We start from the raw sequence: 17926 nt of genomic DNA, 5'->3' as shown, positions 1-17926 counted from the left end.
CCTCCCCTTTTTTCTTATTTCTTCCTCTCTCTCACTCCTGGCTGATTGGTTTGAGCATGTTGGGTAGGGCACTGAGGATGGCTTTGTGGCCTACACCTCAGGCACCAAAAAAAAAAAAAAAAAGAAATAAAGGCTCTGAAGCTTAGCAGTGACAGAGCAGCAGCCAGCAGAGGGGAAGCAGGCCGCTGCCTTTGATATGCATGGTGGATCCTGCTCAGAGGGCTTGCACTCATTCGTCTCCCTATCTCCCCTCATCTCAGTAAAGAAAAAAACAATTCATTTACTCAGTGATATAACTAAGCACTTATTAAAATAGCCTCATGGGTGACAGTGGATTAAAAATTTTGTATGTAATAATTCTGGAGATTTATACAGAGCATCAAAATCTTCTGAAAGGCAGTATACAGAAACAAAAAGTTGGATGTCAACTTTATTTTCTCATGAAAAGTTATATAAATTAGTGATAGGTGGTGGAAATTTTATGAAGAATTCTGCACAGACCTATCCATATATAAATAAATATATATTATGTTAGAGTCTATGTTAGTAAAAATATAGAAAATAATGTTTAAATGAAGTTTTATTTTTGCTGAAATGAACTGTTATGTCACTTTTTAGTTTTAATTAAACATGCTCATTAGTCATTATTGAAATTTTTAAGAGTATCATAATTTCTCATGAATGTGTCTGGTATATATATTATTTACATTTATAGCAAAAACTCATGGTGAATATGATGTGTTTTATGTTTAAGCTCATAAAGTATTGGTTATCACTGGGTCAAGGTTTAATGTGTGACTTATTGGGATTTGCTAATTTTAAAATGAGATGAGTTCTGTGTGACTGAGGACAGATGTGCACTGGGTGTTTGTGTGTTAGTTCCGCCCATTTTTATGTGTTTGGATTGCATTTCCTGTAACTATGGGTTGTGTGGTTTATATATTGTGTGGTTTAATTATGGAATGTCTTACTAAGCATATTTTTTTGAGATGGGCAATTAGTGAATTTGTAAAATATGAGGTTATATTGAGGAACGTGACAATGTGAAAATCAAGGTTACAAGAGAAAATACACCTGGGCATTGGAAGAGGCACTGTGTGAGGAGACAGAGTGCATGAGCACGTGGAGAAGTATGTGCAAAGGTATGTGAACTGTAACACGTGATTGCATTAGGAAATAAATGTGTGGCAGTCTGAGTTCTGAAGGAGACAGGGCAGAATCTGGACACTGAAGCCTAACAATCTGATATAGTAAGATAATGTTATAGTAATTAAATATATAGAAATATAAAAAACATATATGGAAGATATATAAAAGTAATTAAGATATAATATTAAAATTAATTAAGGAAATTAAATAAACTTATGCCATCTGTACAGGAATTAATGTAGTGGGTGCAGATATGATAAACAGACTCTGACTTTCAAGCTGGGTCATTAATGTGTGTGTGAAGTTACACATAGATAAGAAGTGGCTTGGTGTCATAACTTTGTAAGTTAAAGTAAATAAAAACATCATTAGAAAGTGGTTTGAGGCCCTGGCCGGTTGGCTCAGCGGTAGAGCATCGGCCTGGCGTGCGGGGGACCCGGGTTCAATTCCCGGCCAGGGCACATAGGAGAAGCGCCCATTTGCTTCTCCACCCCCTTCTCCTTCCTCTCTGTCTGTCTCTTCCCCTCCCGCAGCCAAGGCTCCATTGGAGCAAAGATGGCCTGGGCGCTAGGGATGGCTCCTTGGCCTCTGCCCCAGGCACTAGAGTGGCTTTGGTCGCGGCAGAGCGACGCCTCAGAGGGGCAGAGCATCGCTCCCTGGTGGGCAGAGTGTCGCCCCTGGTGGGCGTGCCGGGTGGATCCCGGTCTGGTGCATGCGGGAGTCTGTCTGACTGTCTCTCCCCATTTCCAGCTTCAGAAAAATACAAAAAAAAAAAAAAAAGTGGTTTGATGTAAACATTTCAGTAGATTAACATAAAATGGGTTCTCTGTGAGGCACCTCCCAAAAAGGTAGTTTGAGGTGATAATCCTGTAGATTGACAGCTGTTAGAAGGTGTTGGCCAGAAGAGGTACTAAAGCTGTTGGGCCCCCCTGCTGCGGTAGTCACCCAGACTCCACCATGAACGTGGAGCTCTGACCAAAGACAGAGGAGAGGAGCAGCCCAATGGGGTCCCTTAAGCTGTACCCAGGCACGCAAAAAGGATTTGTGAGTAATAAATTGCCTGTGTAATTTTTGCAACTAATTTGTTTGTCGGTTTTGTTTCTCCTTTGGTGGCAGTTAGTGTCAGCACTTAACAGTAGCATCCTCATAGCAGCCTCAAGAGTAGTCTCGAAGAGGCTGCCAGCCTGCTGATAAACAGGAGTTCCCCACAGCCCGGGAAAGTTGAGTCAGGGACGCCTGATCGACGTAGAGCTTGCGCTCTACTGGGACAGAGTCTAACTCTTAAGCATTCATCAAATGGATGTGTGTCCATATTGCAAATCAATCTAATAAAACATCTTGTCAAGTAGTCACAGACTAAAAGCAACCCAGAGCTAGGAAGAGTATAGTCTGTAAAGATATAGTCATGGCAGTGCGACAGGGATAAAGTACAGAAATATGATGGTGAGTGAAAGAAAAGCATATATTGTGCCCTTCCATTGCCATAAAATCAAAAAGTATAACTAATCTATGGTCTTAAAAGTTTCAGAAATCATTATTCTTTGTATGGTAAGGCGGAAATTAGAGTGCAGAGAATTTTGATGCATGTGGTAGAGTATCAGGAAACAAACAATGGGATATGAGTGCTGATGGGTCTGATGGGGGTGAGTATGAACGAGAACACTTTGGCTGTGAAAACGTGGATGTGGTAGGTCTTCACGGGGGCATCTCTGTATTTCAAGGTCACTTCTAGAGGATCCTACCACTTTTGTCCTCTTTTCATTATTTAGTTCATTTGTACCCTCCACATAATGTAACATACCCTTGTTTGGCTTATATTAACATAGTCTTCCATGTTATTCTGAGGAAACTCTCACCCCCTTAGTCCCTTTTACTAGTATTTTCTCAAATGTAACACTAGTGTCCTGTTTTACTTTGGCCTTCATCAGTCCTACAAGCATTCTTTTTTTCTTGGAAAAACTGTGCTTCCATTGAAGCTCCCTTTTAAAAACATGCAGAAGCCATTGAAATTTCTTTTAATGTACTGGGCAGCCTTTTACCATAAGGAACAGAAGCACTCCGCTCATCTCTGGGCTCTCTCTAAATCCCAACCTCCCTTTGCTTCCTATTCAGTAATTCCCCACTATAGCACCTGAGAGCTCATCTTCCGAGGAAATGTACATGAATTCATCTGAAGTAGAGGAAAACTCCCAATCATCCTGGGTTTGAGTTTGGGCGACTGCTTCGTGTCTTCGCTGCAATGCATCATCTTGTAAATTCAGGTTTGCTGAGAAATTAAATAAAAATTATAGCGATATGGTCCATGATTTTAATTTGTGTTTTTTTCCTGTCAAGAAACAACAATGAGATTCTGCTATAGATTGTCGAGAGAGCACACACGGCCTCCATCTTCATTAATAGTGTAGGATGGTTAGAATGGAATCTGTAAATGCACAGTGGTATTGATTGTGTCAGTGAATACCATGAATTACTGAGTTTGACAAATAAGCTTGTTAGTACATGGAACAGAGTGCTGTCTCCTTTCTATGTAGAGATCAAACTAAAGTACAATTTCATTTTCCCTTGCAGATAGTAAGGCTACATGAATGCATTTCTACAATGGAAATGATTGGAAATGACATGAGCCAGTTCTAGGCATCGCCATACAAACACCTTGTGTGTCCCTATTGGCTCTTGCCTTTCCTAGTTGCCTGGGATAAAGGTATTTTGGGAATTCCGATACAGGACACATTTTGATGTTATTGATGGTTTTCTAGGAATCAAATCTGTGATCATATGACAAGCAGAATTGTGAGTTATGTATTATAAGGATGGCCATGCACGTGTGAGCATGTGGGCGAAAGTTCATGTGTATGTGATATTTCAGAATTCCCTGTAGGTTATGTCTTATTTGAGTTGTTTACATGGTATCATATTGTGGGAATGAGAATGTAGCATTGATTTTATGTCCTGGTGGTGGTGTGTGTACCTTCTGGATCATATCTGGTGAGTTTTTTTGATGTAGGTAGAAGTAGATGGAGAATGAGCATGTACATGTTTGTTAGTGGTGTGACAGCACATGTGAACAGTGCAGGAATGTCACCTGCTTTCAGAGTGAGACTGTAAGTATTAGAGTGTTAGAGGACATGAGTGTAGGTCTCACAATGAGCATCCGTATGAAGATCTGACGGTTTGTAATTGCAGTGAAAAATGGAGTAGAAAGTGAGCAGAGGAGAGTTCAATTTTATTAAGGGAATATTTTTTCTAGAGATTGGTTGAGAATTTCAGATTTTAGATTGGTTATCCATGTGAAGAATGTGAATTATTTATAAAATTATTTGTATATGTATGAGTCTTAAATGACTGTGTGTGAAGGAATAAAATTAAGGGTGTATCTCCGTAATAGTACTAGAGAAGGGGAGGTTAGATGGGGAAAAGAGGGTTGTGTATTTGAAGGAATATGTGAATAAATGAGAAATGGGCCATACCTTGTGTGAAGAAATTTAGATGTGTGTGTGTGTGTGTGTTTGAATTCTCATCTGAGGATACAGGTTGTGATGACAATCTAGCTCATATATCTGCACTACTATGTCACCCACAGCTGTCTCAGTGATTCTGTGTTGTAAATGTGTGGTGAGGATCTGTGCCCTGTCATTGAAAGTACACTCCCTATGTGTCCCTGTGCAGAAGCCTCAGTACTAGTTGCTGTGCCCTGTAGCTTTTTCCTGTTTCTGAGGGGACAGTGAAATCAGTAGATACTGAGCTGAGAAACTCAGAGCCATCTTTTGTCCAAGCTCAGATCTCACCTGTATATATTCCTTACCATCTTCCATGGGACAGGGATGCTGGGAGGTAGAGGAGTTCACCGTTAAATCTCTTGGGGAAGAATGATCTTTTGCTGCTTCTTGCCCTAATGGTGGCACCTCCATAGCTGATTCAAGACCTGAGAAATTGAATTATATAAAAAAGAAAGACAAAAGAAAAAAAATTGAGATGAGGTATTTTCTGACTTTGTATTAATTAAGAAATATATGTTAAGTGGACATATATGTGAGGGATCATTACGACACATTACAGATGCTTGCATAGACATTAAGGTGACATTTTTCCGTATCCCAGTTTGACGCTGTATCCTCTGTGCCACCGGCCGGTCAAGGTGACATTCTTATTTAAAGTTTTATTTATTTTGATGAAAATTTCATAGTTCTGGCTATTTTAGTAAGTGGTAGAGTGTCAGCTGGGCTTGTGGATGGCCTGAGATAGATTTCAGGTCATGACATACAGGAAAGGCGACATTCCACTTTCTCCACCCCTCCCCTATTTTCTTGTTTCTTCCTCTCTCTCTCTCCTGGCTTGATTGGTTTGAGCATGTTGGCCTAGGGCACTGAGGATGGCTCTGTGGCCTCCACCTCAGGCACTAAGAAAACCCCAAACAAACATAAAAAACTCTGAAGCTTAGCAATGAACAGAGCCATGGACAGCAGAGGGGCAGCCTGTCGCTGCCTGAGATGCGTGGTGGATCCTGCTCAGAGCGCTTGCACTCGTTCGTCTCCCTATCTCCCCTCATCTCAGTAAAGAAAATGACAATTCATTTACTCAGTGATATAACTAAGCACTTATTAAAATAGCCTCATGGGTGTCAGTAGATTGAAAATTTTGTATGTGATAATTTTGGAGATTTATACAGAGCATCAAAATCTTCTGAAAGGCAGTATACAGAAACTAAAAGTTGGATGTCAACTTTATTTTCTCATGAAAAGTTATATAAATTAGTGATATGTGGTAGAAATTTTATAAAGAATTCTGCACACACATACATATAGAAATAAATATGTATTAGAGTCTTTTAGTATTGATATAGAAAACAATGTTTAAATGAAGTTTTATTTTTGCTGAAAGGAACTGTTATGTCACTTTCTTAGTTTAAATGTTAAACATGCTCAGTGGTCATTATTGACGTTTTTAAGAGTATCATAATTTCTCATGAATGTGTCTGGTATATATATTATTTACATTTATAGCAAAAACTCATGGTGAATATGATGTGTTTTACGTTTAAGTTCATAAAGTATTGGTTAACACTGGGTCAAAGTTTAATGTATGATTTATTGGAGTTTGCTAATTTTAAAATGAGATGAGTTCTGTGTGACTGAGGACAGATGTGCACTGGGTGTTTGTGTGTTAGTTCCGCCCATTTTTATGTGTTTGGATTGCATTTCCTGTAACTATGGATTGTGTGGTTTATATATTGTGTGGTTTAGATATGGAATGTCTTACTGAGCATATTCTTTTGAGATGGGCAATTAGTGAATTTTTAAACTATGAGGGAATATTGAGGAACGTGACAATGTGAAAATCAAGGTTACAAGAGAAAATACACCTGGGCATTGGAAGAGGCACTGTGTGAGGAGACAGAGTGCATGAGCACGTGGAGAAGTATGTACAAAAGTATGTGAACTGTAACACGTGATTGCATTAGGAAATAAATGTGTGGCAGTCTGAGTTCTGAAGGAGACAGGGCAGAATCTGGACACTGAAGCCTAACAATCTAATATAGTAAGATAATGTTATAGTAATTAAATATATAGAAATATAAAAAACATATATGGAAGATATATAAAAGTAATTAAGATATATTAAAATTAATTAAGGAAATTAAATAAACTTATGCCATCTGTACAGGAATTAATATAGTGGGTGCAGATGTGATAAACAGACTCTGACTTTCAAGCAGGGCCAGTTAGTGTGTATGTGAAGTTTTACATAGATAAGAAGTGGCTTGGTGTCATAACTTTGTAAGTTAAAGTAAATAAGAACATCTTTAAAAAGTGGTTTGATGTAAACATTTCAGTAGATTAACATAAAATGGGTTCTCTGTGAGGAACTTTCAAAAAGGTGGATTGAGGTGATAATTCTGTAGATTGACAGCTGTTAGAAGGTGTTGGTTAGAAAAGGTACTGAAGCTATTGGACCCCCCTGCTGCAGTAGTTGCCCAGACTCCAATGTGAATGTGGACTGTCATCGTGCTGCTCTGAGCTCTGACCAAAGACAGCCGAGAGGAGCAGGCCGATGCGGCCCCTTAAGCTGTACTCATGCAGGCCAAAAGGATTTCTGAGTAATAGATTGCCTGTGTGATTTTTGCAACTAATTTGTATGTCGGTTTTGTTTTTCCTCCAGTGGTAGTTATTGTCAGCACTTAACAGTAGCATCCTCATAGCTGCCTCAAGAGTAGTCTTGAAGTGGCTGCTAGCCTGCTGATAAACAGGAGTGCCCCACTGCAAGGGGAGGTAGAATCAGGGATGCCTGATCGACGTAGAGCTTGTGCTCTACTGGGACACAGTCTAACTCTTAAGCACTCATCATATGGATATGTGTCCATATTGCAAATTAATCTAATAGAATGTTACCAACATCTTGTCAAGTAATCCCAGACTAAAAGCAACCCAGAGCTGGGAAGAGTATAGTCTATAAAGATATAGTCATGGCAGTGTGACAGGGATAAAGTACAGAAATATGATGGTGAGTGAAAGAAGGCAGAAGAAAAACATATATTGTCCTCTTCCATTGCCATAAAATTTAAAAAAAGTATAAGTAATCCATGGTCTTAAAAGTTTCAGAAATCATTATTCTTTTATTAGAGTGCAGAGAATTTTGATGCATGTGGTAGAGTATCAGGAAACAAACAATGGGATATGAGTGCTGATGGGTCTCATGAGGGGTGATTATGAACGAGAACTCTTGGGCTTTGAAAACATGTGGATGTGGTAGGTCTTCACGGGGGCATCTCTGTATTTCAAGGTCACTTCTAGAGGATCCTACCACTTTTGTCCTCTTTTCATTATTTAGTTCTTTTGTACCCTCCACATAATGTAACATGCCCTCGTCTGGCTTATGTTAACATATTCTTCCATGTTATTCCGAGAAAACTCTCATCCCCTTGTCCCTTTTACTAATATTTCCTCACATGCAACACTATTGTCCTGTTTTACTTTGGCCTTCATCAGTCCTACAAGCGTTCTTTTTTTTCTTGGAAAAACATTGCTTCTATTGAAGCTCCCTTTTAAAAACATGCAGAAGCCATTGAAATTTCTTTTAATGTACTGGGCAGCCTTTTACCATAAGGAACAGAAGCACTCCGCTCATCTCTGGGCTCTCTCTAAATCCCAACCTTCCTTTGCTTCCTATTCAGTAATTCCCCATTATAGCACCTGAGAGCTCATCTTCCGAGGAAATGTACATGAATTCATCTGAAGTAGAGGAAAACTCCCAATCATCCTGGGTTTGAGTTTGGGCGACTGCATCGTGTATTCGCTGCAAAGCATTATCTCGTAAATTCTGGTTTGCTGAGAAATTAAATAAAAATAATAGCGATATGGTCCATTATTTTAATTTGTATGTATTTTTCTGTCCAAGAAACAAAAATAAAATAATTTGTTTGCTATGGATTATCGAGTGAGCACATACAGCCTCCATCTTCATGATTAGTGTAGCATGGTTACTGTGGAACCTGTAAATGCACAGTGATATTGTGTCAGTGAATACCATGGGTGACTGAGTTTGCACAAATAAGCTGGTTAATAAATGGAGCAGAATGCTGCCTCCTTTCTACCTGGAGATAGAACTAAAGTATAATTTCAGTTTCCCTTGCAGATAATCTGGCCATGTGAATATATTTCGACAATGGAAATGATTGGAAATGACATGAGCCAGTTCTAGGCATCGTCCTACAAATACCTTTGTGCCCCTCCGGGTTCTTGCCTTTCCTAGCTGCCTGGGATAAAGGTATTTTGGGGATTTCGATACAGGACACATTTTGATGTTATTGATGGTTTTCTAGGAAACAAGTCTGTGAACAGAAGACATGCAGAATATATATGAATTCTGTATTGTAAAGATGGCCATGAACGTGTGAGCATGTGGGTGAAAGTTCATGTCTATGTGATATTTCAGTATTCCCTTTATGGTATGCATAATTCGAGTTGTTTACATGGTATCATATTGTGGGAATGAGAATGTAGCATTGAAATTATGTCCTGGTGGTGGTGTGTGTACCTTCTGGATCATATCTGGTGAGTTGTGTTGATGTTGGTTACTGGGATGGAGAATGAGTATGTGCATGTTTGTTTGTGGTGTGACAGCACATGTGAACAGTGCAGGAATGTGACATGTTATCAGAGTGAGAATGTACATATTAGAGTGTTAGAGGACATGAGTGTAGGTCTCACAGTGAGCATCCGTATGGTGATCTAAGGCTTTGTCACTGAAGTGAAATATGGATTACAAAGGCAACAGAGGAGAGTTCAGTTTCATTAAGGGAATCTGTTTTCTAGAGTTTGAGAAATAGATTTCAAACAGGTTATCTGTGTGAGGGGATGTGAATTAGTTATGAAATTAGTTGTAAATGTGTGAATCTAAATGATTGTGTTAAGCAATGAAATTAAGGGCATATCCATGTAATTCTGCTAGAGAAGGAGAAAGATAGAGGTTAAAGAATGCTTGTGTAGTTGAGGGAAAAAGTGAATAAAGGAGAAATAGGCCCTAACTTGTGTTAAGGGGTAGAGATGTGTGTGTGTGAGGATATGAGTTAGTGCTCATCTGAGGGGACAGTTCATGATGGCCGTCTCTCTTACATACGCACTGTTTACTTCAACACCCACAGCTGTCCCAGTGATCCTGTTTTGGAAAGTGTCATGAAACTCTGTGCCCTGTCATTGAAGGTACACTCCCTGTGTGTCCCTGTGCAAAAGCCTCAGTGCTAGTGCGTCTGCCTCGTAGATCATTTTCGTTTTTGTGGGGACAGTGAAATCGGTAGTTACTGGGCTGAGAATCTCAGACCCTCTCTTGTGCAAGTTCAAATCCCACCTGTTTATATCTCTTACCGTCCTCCATGGGATAGGGATGCTGGTTCCCCATGAAATTTCTTGAAGATGAATGATTTTCTCCTGCTGTTTGTCCAGATGGTGGTAACTCCCAAGCTGATGCAAGGTCTGAAAATTGAATTATTTTTTTTTTTTCACTTTTTATTTTTTTTTGTATTTTTTCTGAAGCTGGAAACGGGGAGAGGCAGTCAGACAGACTCCCGCATGCGCCCGACCGGGATCCACCCGGCACGCCCACCAGGGGCGATGCTCTGCCAACCAGGGGGCGATGCTCTGCCCCTCTGGGGCATCGCTCTGCCGCGACCAGAGCCTCTCTAGTGCCTGGGTCAGAGGCCAAGGAGCCATCCCCAGCGCCTGGGCCATCTTTTGTTCCAATGGAGCCTTGGCTGCGGGAGGGGAAGAAAGAGACAGAGAGGAAGGAGGGGGGGGGGGGTGGAGAAGCAAATGGGCGCTTCTCCTATGTGCCCTGGCCGGGAATCGAACCCGGGTCCCCTGCACGCCAGGCCGAAGCTCTACCGCTGAGCCAACCGGCCAGGGCCTGAAAATTGAATTATTAAAAAAAATTAAGATGTGATATTTTCTGAAGTTGTGTCAATTCAAAAAATATATGCTAAGCGGCCATTATATGTCAGGCATCTGTAGCACATATCACATTTGCTTGCATAGAAATTAAGGTGATTTTTTAATTAAAAAATTTTCTTATAGCCCTGGTCAGTTTGGTCTGTGGTAAAGCATTGGCTGGGTGTGTGGATGTCCCAAGTTCGATTTCCTGTAAGGGTACAGAGGCAAGGGAAGCGTCTACTTCTTTACCCTTTCCACTGTCTTTTTTCTCTGTCTTCCTCTCCAGCAGCCATGGTTTGATTGATTTCAGCAATGGGCCTCGAGTTGGTCGCTGGCACTGGGGGTATCTTTGTGGCTTCCACCTCAGGCAACCCCCCCAAAAAAGGCTCACTTGCTTAGCAACAGAGCAGTGGCTTCAGATGGATAGAGCATTGCCCAGTAGTGGGCTGCCAGGTTGATTCAGGTGCGGAGCATGCTGGAGTCTGTCTCTCTGCCTCCTCTCCCCTCACTTATAAAAAATATATATCTTTGCTCAGAAATATAACTAAGCATTTATTAAAATATTGAGCTTGATGGATATCACTGGGATTAGAAATTTTGTATATGATAATTTTGAAGATTTATACAGAGCATCAAAAACATGACTGAAAGACAGCATTTAGAAAGTAGAAGTTGGATGTCAACTTAATTCCCTCAGGAAAAGTTATACAATTTGGGGATATGTGGTGTATATTTTATAAAGAATTCTGCTCACACCCAGACATACATCTATATATATATATAAATATTTATATTAAAATCTGTGTTAATATAGATATATAGAATAATGTATAGATACAATTTAATTTTTTTAATAAATTTTTATTAATGGTAATGGGATGACATTAATAAATCAGGGTACATATATTCAAAGAAAACATGTCTAGGTTATTTTGTCATTAAATTATGTTGCATACCCCTCGCCCAAAGTCAGATTGTCCTCCGCCACCCTCTATCTAGTTCTCTGTGCCCCTCCCCCTCCCCCTAACTCTCTCCCTCCCTCCCATGTCCTCCCTCCCCCCACCCCTGGTAACCACCACACTCTTGTCCATGTCTCTTAGTCTCGTTTTTATATTCCACAAATGTATGGAATCATGTAGTTCTTGTTTTTTTCTGATTTACTTATTTCACTCCGTATAATGTTATCAAGATCCCACCATTTTGCTGTAAATGATCTGATGCCATCATTTTTTTTTTTTAATTTTTTTTAATAAATTTTTATTAATGGTAATGGGATGACATTAATAAATCAGGGTACATATATTCAAAGAAAACATGTCTAGGTTATTTTGTCATCAAATTATGTTGCAAACCCCTCGCCCAAAGTCAGATTGTCCTCCGTCACCCTCTATCTAGTTCTCTGTGCCCCTCCCCCTCCCCCTAACTCTCTCCCTTCCTCCCTCCCATGTCCTCCCTCCTCCCCCACCCTTGGTAACCACCACACTCTTGTCCATGTCTCTTAGTCTCATTTTTATGTTCCACCAATGTATGGAATCATGTAGTTCTTGTTTTTTTCTGATTTACTTATTTCACTCCTTATAATGTTATCAAGATCCCACCATTTTGCTGTAAATGATCTGATGTCATCATTTCTTATGGCTGAGTAGTATTCCATAGTGTATATGTGCCACATCTTCTTTATCCAGTCTTCTATTGAAGGGCTTTTTGGTTGTTTCCATGTCCTGGCCACTGTGAACAGTGCTGCAATGAACATGGGGCTACATGTGTCTTCACGTATCAATGTTTCTGAGGTTTTGGGGTATATACCCAGTAGAGGGATTGCTGGGTCATAAGGTAGTTCTATTTTCAGTTTTTTGAGGAACCACCATACTTTCCTCCATAATGGTTGTACTACTTTACAGTCCCACCAACAGTGGATGAGAGTTCCCTTTTCTCCGCAGCCTCTCCAACATTTGCTATTACCCGTCTTGTTGATAATAGCTAATCTAACAGGGATGAGGTGGTATCTCATTGTAGTTTTGATTTGCATTTCTCTAATAACTAATGAAGCTGAGCATCTTTTCATATATCTGTTGGCCATTTGTATCTCTTCCTGGGAGAAGTGTCTGTTCACGTCCTCTTCCCATTTTTATTGGATTGTTTGTTGTTGATTTTTATGAGTTCTTTGTATATTTTGGATATTAGGCCCTTATCTGAGCTGTTGTTTGAAAATATCATTTCCCATTTAGTTGGCTTTCTGTTTATTTTGATATCAGTTTCTCTTGCTGAGCAAAAACTTTTTATTCTGATGTAGTCCCATTCATTTATCTTTGCCTTCACTTCTCTTGCCATTGAAGTCAAGTTCATAAAATGTTCTTTAAAACCCAGGTCCATGATTTTAGTACCTATGTCTTCTTCTATGTACTTTATTGTTTCAGGTCTTATATTTAGGTCTTTGATCCATTTTGAATTAATTTTAGTACACGGGGATAGGCTGTAGTCGAGTTTCATTCTTTTGCATGTGGCTTTCCAGTTTTCGCAACACCATTTGTTGAAGAGGCTTTCTTTTCTCCATTGTGTGTTGTTGGCCCCTTTATCAAAGATTATTTGACCATATATATGTGGTTTTATTTCTGGGCTTTCTATTCTGTTCCATTGGTCTGAGTGTCTATTTTTCTGCCAATACCATGCTGTTTTGATTATTGTGGCCCTATAATATAGTTTAAAGTCAGATATTGTAATGCCCCCAGCTTTATTCTTTTTCCTTAGGATTGTTTTGGCTATTCGGGGTTTTTTATAGTTCCATATAAATCTGATGATTTTTTGTTCCATTTCTTTAAAAAATCTCATAGGAATTTTGATGGGAATTGCATTAAATTTATATATTGCTTTGGGTAATATGGCCATTTTAATTATATTTATTCTTCCTATCCAAGAACAAGGAATATTTTTCCATCTCATTGTGTCTTTTTCTATTTCTCTTAATAATGCCTTGTAGTTTTCATTATATAGGTCCTTTACATTCTTTGTTATGTTTATTCCTAGGTATTTTATTTTTTTTGTTGCAATCGTGAAGGGGATTATTTTTTTGAGTTTGTTTTCTAATATTTCATTGTTGGCATATAGAAAGGCTATGGACTTTTGTATGTTAATTTTGTATCCTGCGACCTTACTGTATTGGTTTATTGTTTCTAATAATCTTTTTGTGGAGTCCTTCGGGTTTTCGATGTATAGGATCATATCATCAGCAAAAAGTGATAGCTTTACTTCTTCTTTTCCGATATGGATGCCTTTTATTTCTTTGTCTTGTCTGATTGCTCTGGCCAGAACTTCTAGCACCACGTTGCATAAGAGTGGAGAGAGTGGACAACCCTGTCTTGTTCCTGATTTAAGGTAGAAAGTCCTCAGTTTTATGCTGTTTAATAGGATGTTGGCTGATGGTTTATCATATATGGCCTTTATCATGTTAGATATTTTCCTTCTATACCCATTTTGTTGAGAGTCTTAAACATAAAATTGTGTTGTATTTTATCAAAAGCCTTTTCTGCATCTATTGATAAGATCATGTGGTTTTTGTTCTTTGTTTTGTTGATATGGTGTATTACGTTAACCGTTTTGTGTTTGTTGAACCATCCTTGAGATTCTGGGATGAATCCCACTTGATCATGATGTATTATTTTTTAAATATGTTGTTGTATTCGGTTTGCCAGTATTTTGTTTAGTATTTTAGCATCTGTATTCATTAGAGATATTGGTCTGTAGTTTTCTTTCTTTGTGCCATCCTTGCCAGGTTTTGGTATGAGGGTTATGTTGGCCTCATAAAATGTGTTTGGAAGTATTGCTTCTTCTTCAATTTTTTGGAAGACTTTGAGTAGAATAGGAACCAAGTCTTCTTTGAATGTTTGATAGAATTCACTAGTATAACCGTCTGGGCCTAGACTTTTATTTTTGGGGAGGTTTTTAATAGTTTTTTCTATTTCCTCCCTGCTGATTACAATTTAATTTTTGTTGAAATTATCAATTAGTATTATATCACATTTCTTGTGTCAATGTTAAATATGCACACTTGTTATTATTGAAATCTTTAATGTTATCGTCATCTCTCATGAATATGTCTGGTGTATGTATTATTTATATTTATAGCAAAAGTGTATGATAAATGTAATGTGCTTTTTGTTTAAGTTTATGAAGTGTTGATTAACGCTGGGTCATGGTTTATTGGATGAATATTGGTGTTTGCAAATCTGCACATGTGATGAGTTTTGTGTGATTTAGGATAGATGTGTGCTGGGTGTTTGTGTGTTAGTTCTGCACATATTTATGTGTGTGCATTGCATCTCCTGTAACTGTAGATTGTGTGCTTTACATATTAGGTGATTTAGATATAGAATGTCTTACTGAGCATATTCTTTTGAGACTGGTGGGATCAGAATATTTGTAAAATATGAGATAAAATTAAAGAATGAGAGGATGTGAAAATCCAGGAGTATAAGAAAAAATACCTGGGCATTACAAAAGGCGCTAAGTGAGGAGGCAGATTAAATGAGAGTGTAGAGAAGAGTGTTTAAGGCTATGTATGAAGGTAACGTGATTGCATTAGAAAATAAAAGTATGGAGGTTCCAAGTTCTGAAGGGCATAGGACATAATGTGGATACTGAGCCCAAGCAATCTAACTCTTATGCATTCATCAAGTAGAAATGTGTCCATAGTGCAAATCAATGTAACAGAATGTTAAGAATATCTTGTCTACTAGTTCCAGACTGAAAGCAACCCAAAGCTTAGAAGAGTATAATCTGTAAAGATATATAGTCATGCCACATGCAACAGAGATAAATTATATAACAAAAGTATATATTGTCCTCTTCCATTGCCATAAAATTTATAGCAGGTATAACTAATCTACGGTCTTAAAAGTTAAGAAATTATTTATCTTTGTATGGTTAAGACAAAATTTGTGTGCAAAGAATTTCGATGCATGTGGTAGAGTGTAAGGAAACAAACGATGGAGATATGAGTGCTGATGGGTCTGCTGAGGGGTGAGCATGAATGTGTACATGTGGGCTGGAATGTGGATGTGGAAGGGTCTTCAAGTGGGCATCTGTATTTTAATTTCACTTCTGGAGGATCCTACCACTTTGGTCCTGTTTTTAGTTGTTAGTACTTGTACACCCTCCATGTAATATAACATATCCTAGTCTGTCTTATATTAACATATTCTTTCAAGTTATTCTGAGAAAACTCTCATCCCCTTAGTCCCTTTTACTAGTATTTCCTCAAATATACCAGTAGTGTCCTCTATTTATTTTGGCCTTCGTCAGGGCTATCAAGTGTTGTTCTTTTCTTGGAAAAAATATTGTTTCCACTGGGACCCCTATTAAAAAACATGCAGAAGACTTTTGAATTTTTCTTTATGTACTGGGCAGCCTTTTATCTACAAAGAACAGAATCACTCCACTCATCTCTGGGCTTTATCTGGATCCCAACCTCCCTTTGCTTCCTATTCAGTATTTCCCCTTATAGCACAATGGAAATGATTGGATTGTCATGAGCCATATCTAGGCATCACAATACAGACCTTGTTTGTGCCCCTCCGGTCTATTGCTTTTACCAAATGAATGGGATACAGGCATTTTGGAAGTTCTAATTATATATGAAACATTCTGGTATAATCCTAGGATTCTGAGAAAAAAAAATTTCAAAGAGAAGACAAGTAGATTATGTGTGAAGTGTGCAGTGGTAATGATGGCCATGCCCTGTGTGAGCATGTTGAGTGAAAGTTCATCACTGTGATATTTCAGAATTCTCTGTATGTTATGTATATTTTGAGTGATTTACATGATGTAATTCTGTGGAATGAAGATGAAGTATTGGATGTATTTCTAGTGGGGTTGTGTGTGTGTGTATGTTCTGGGACATTTCTGGTGAGTGTTGTTGATGTTGGTAAAAGGGCATGGTGAATGGATGTGCACGTTTGTTCATGGTGTGACAGCACATGTGCACAGTGCAGGAGAGGGCCCTGTTCTCAGAGTGAGATTGTAAGATGCAGTGTTAGGACATGAGTGTAGCTCTCGGAATGAGCATCTTTATGCAGGTTGGAGTCTTGGTGGTGGAGGGACAACGCATAAGACAGACAATATAAAAAAGGTCATGCACAGTGGGGCATCTGCGTTTTCTAGAGCTTGGCCGAGAATGAGGGATTTCTACAGGTTATCTACATGAGGGAGTGTGAAATCTTTTGTGGAATTAGTTGTATATGTGTGAGTCTGAAATGATTATGTGAAGAAATGAAGGTGAAGGTATAACTATGCAATGCTAGTAAAGAAAAAAAAGGATCAATGGGGAATGTGGCTTGTGTATTTGTGAAAAGATGTGGAAAAAAGAAAAGCAGTGCCATACCTTGTGTGAAGGGTAGAGACGTGTGAGTGTGTGTAAGGATACAAGTCAGTGCTCATCTGAGGGGACAGGTTGTGATGACACTGCCACTCACATATCAGCTCAGTCCACTAAGTGACCCACAGCTGTCCCCGTGTTGCTATGCTGATAGTTTGTGCTGAGGCTCCTTGCACTGTCATTGAAGGCACACTCCTTTTTTTTTTTTTTTTTTTTTTTTTTTTTACCTCTGCCAAAGTTTAGAACTAATCTGTCTGCCCTGTTGCTCTTTCCTGTTTTGGGGTAGAGTGAAATCAGTAGATATCGGGCCAAGCAGTTCAGCTTTGTCTCTTGTCTAAGCTCAGATCCCAACTGTATATTCCTTACCATCCTCAGCAGGACGGGGACGCTTGGATGCAGAGGAGACAGAAGAGAAACATTCTGTTGAGGATGAGTTTTCATCTGCTGTCTGTCCAGGTGATGGGACCTCCACAACTAATTCACCTTCTGGAGAATTGAATAAAAAAAGAGAAAGAAAATTGAGATGAGGTATTTGCTATGGTCCGTGTGAATTCAAAAAATATATGTTGAGTGGACATTATTTTTCAGACATCATTACCACTGTGACATTGGTCTCATAGTAATTAAAGTGATTTTCCCATTTAAATTCCATGTACACCAAAATATAAGTAAACAGTTATTCCAATATTGGGAAAGAGGGATGTCTGTGGGATTAGTTACCTTGTATATGAAATTTCCGTAGATCTATAGAGATTATAAAAACTTAAAAACGTGGCTGAAAGATATTAATAGTATGCAGGAACTAAACATTGGATATCAACTCAATTTCCTCATGAAAAATGGTACAATTTGAAGATATTTGGTGGAATTTTTATGCAGAATTCTGCACATATACCTATTTATATGGTATCTATGTTGTAGATATATATACAGAGATGTAAAGATACATTTTTTTTGCAAAAATTAACTGCATTATTATGATGTCATT

The sequence above is a fragment of the Saccopteryx bilineata genome, chromosome 10 (assembly GCF_036850765.1).
Source record: "Saccopteryx bilineata isolate mSacBil1 chromosome 10, mSacBil1_pri_phased_curated, whole genome shotgun sequence".
Classification (NCBI taxonomy): domain Eukaryota; kingdom Metazoa; phylum Chordata; class Mammalia; order Chiroptera; family Emballonuridae; genus Saccopteryx; species Saccopteryx bilineata.
Note: the sequence above shows the minus strand (reverse complement) of the source record.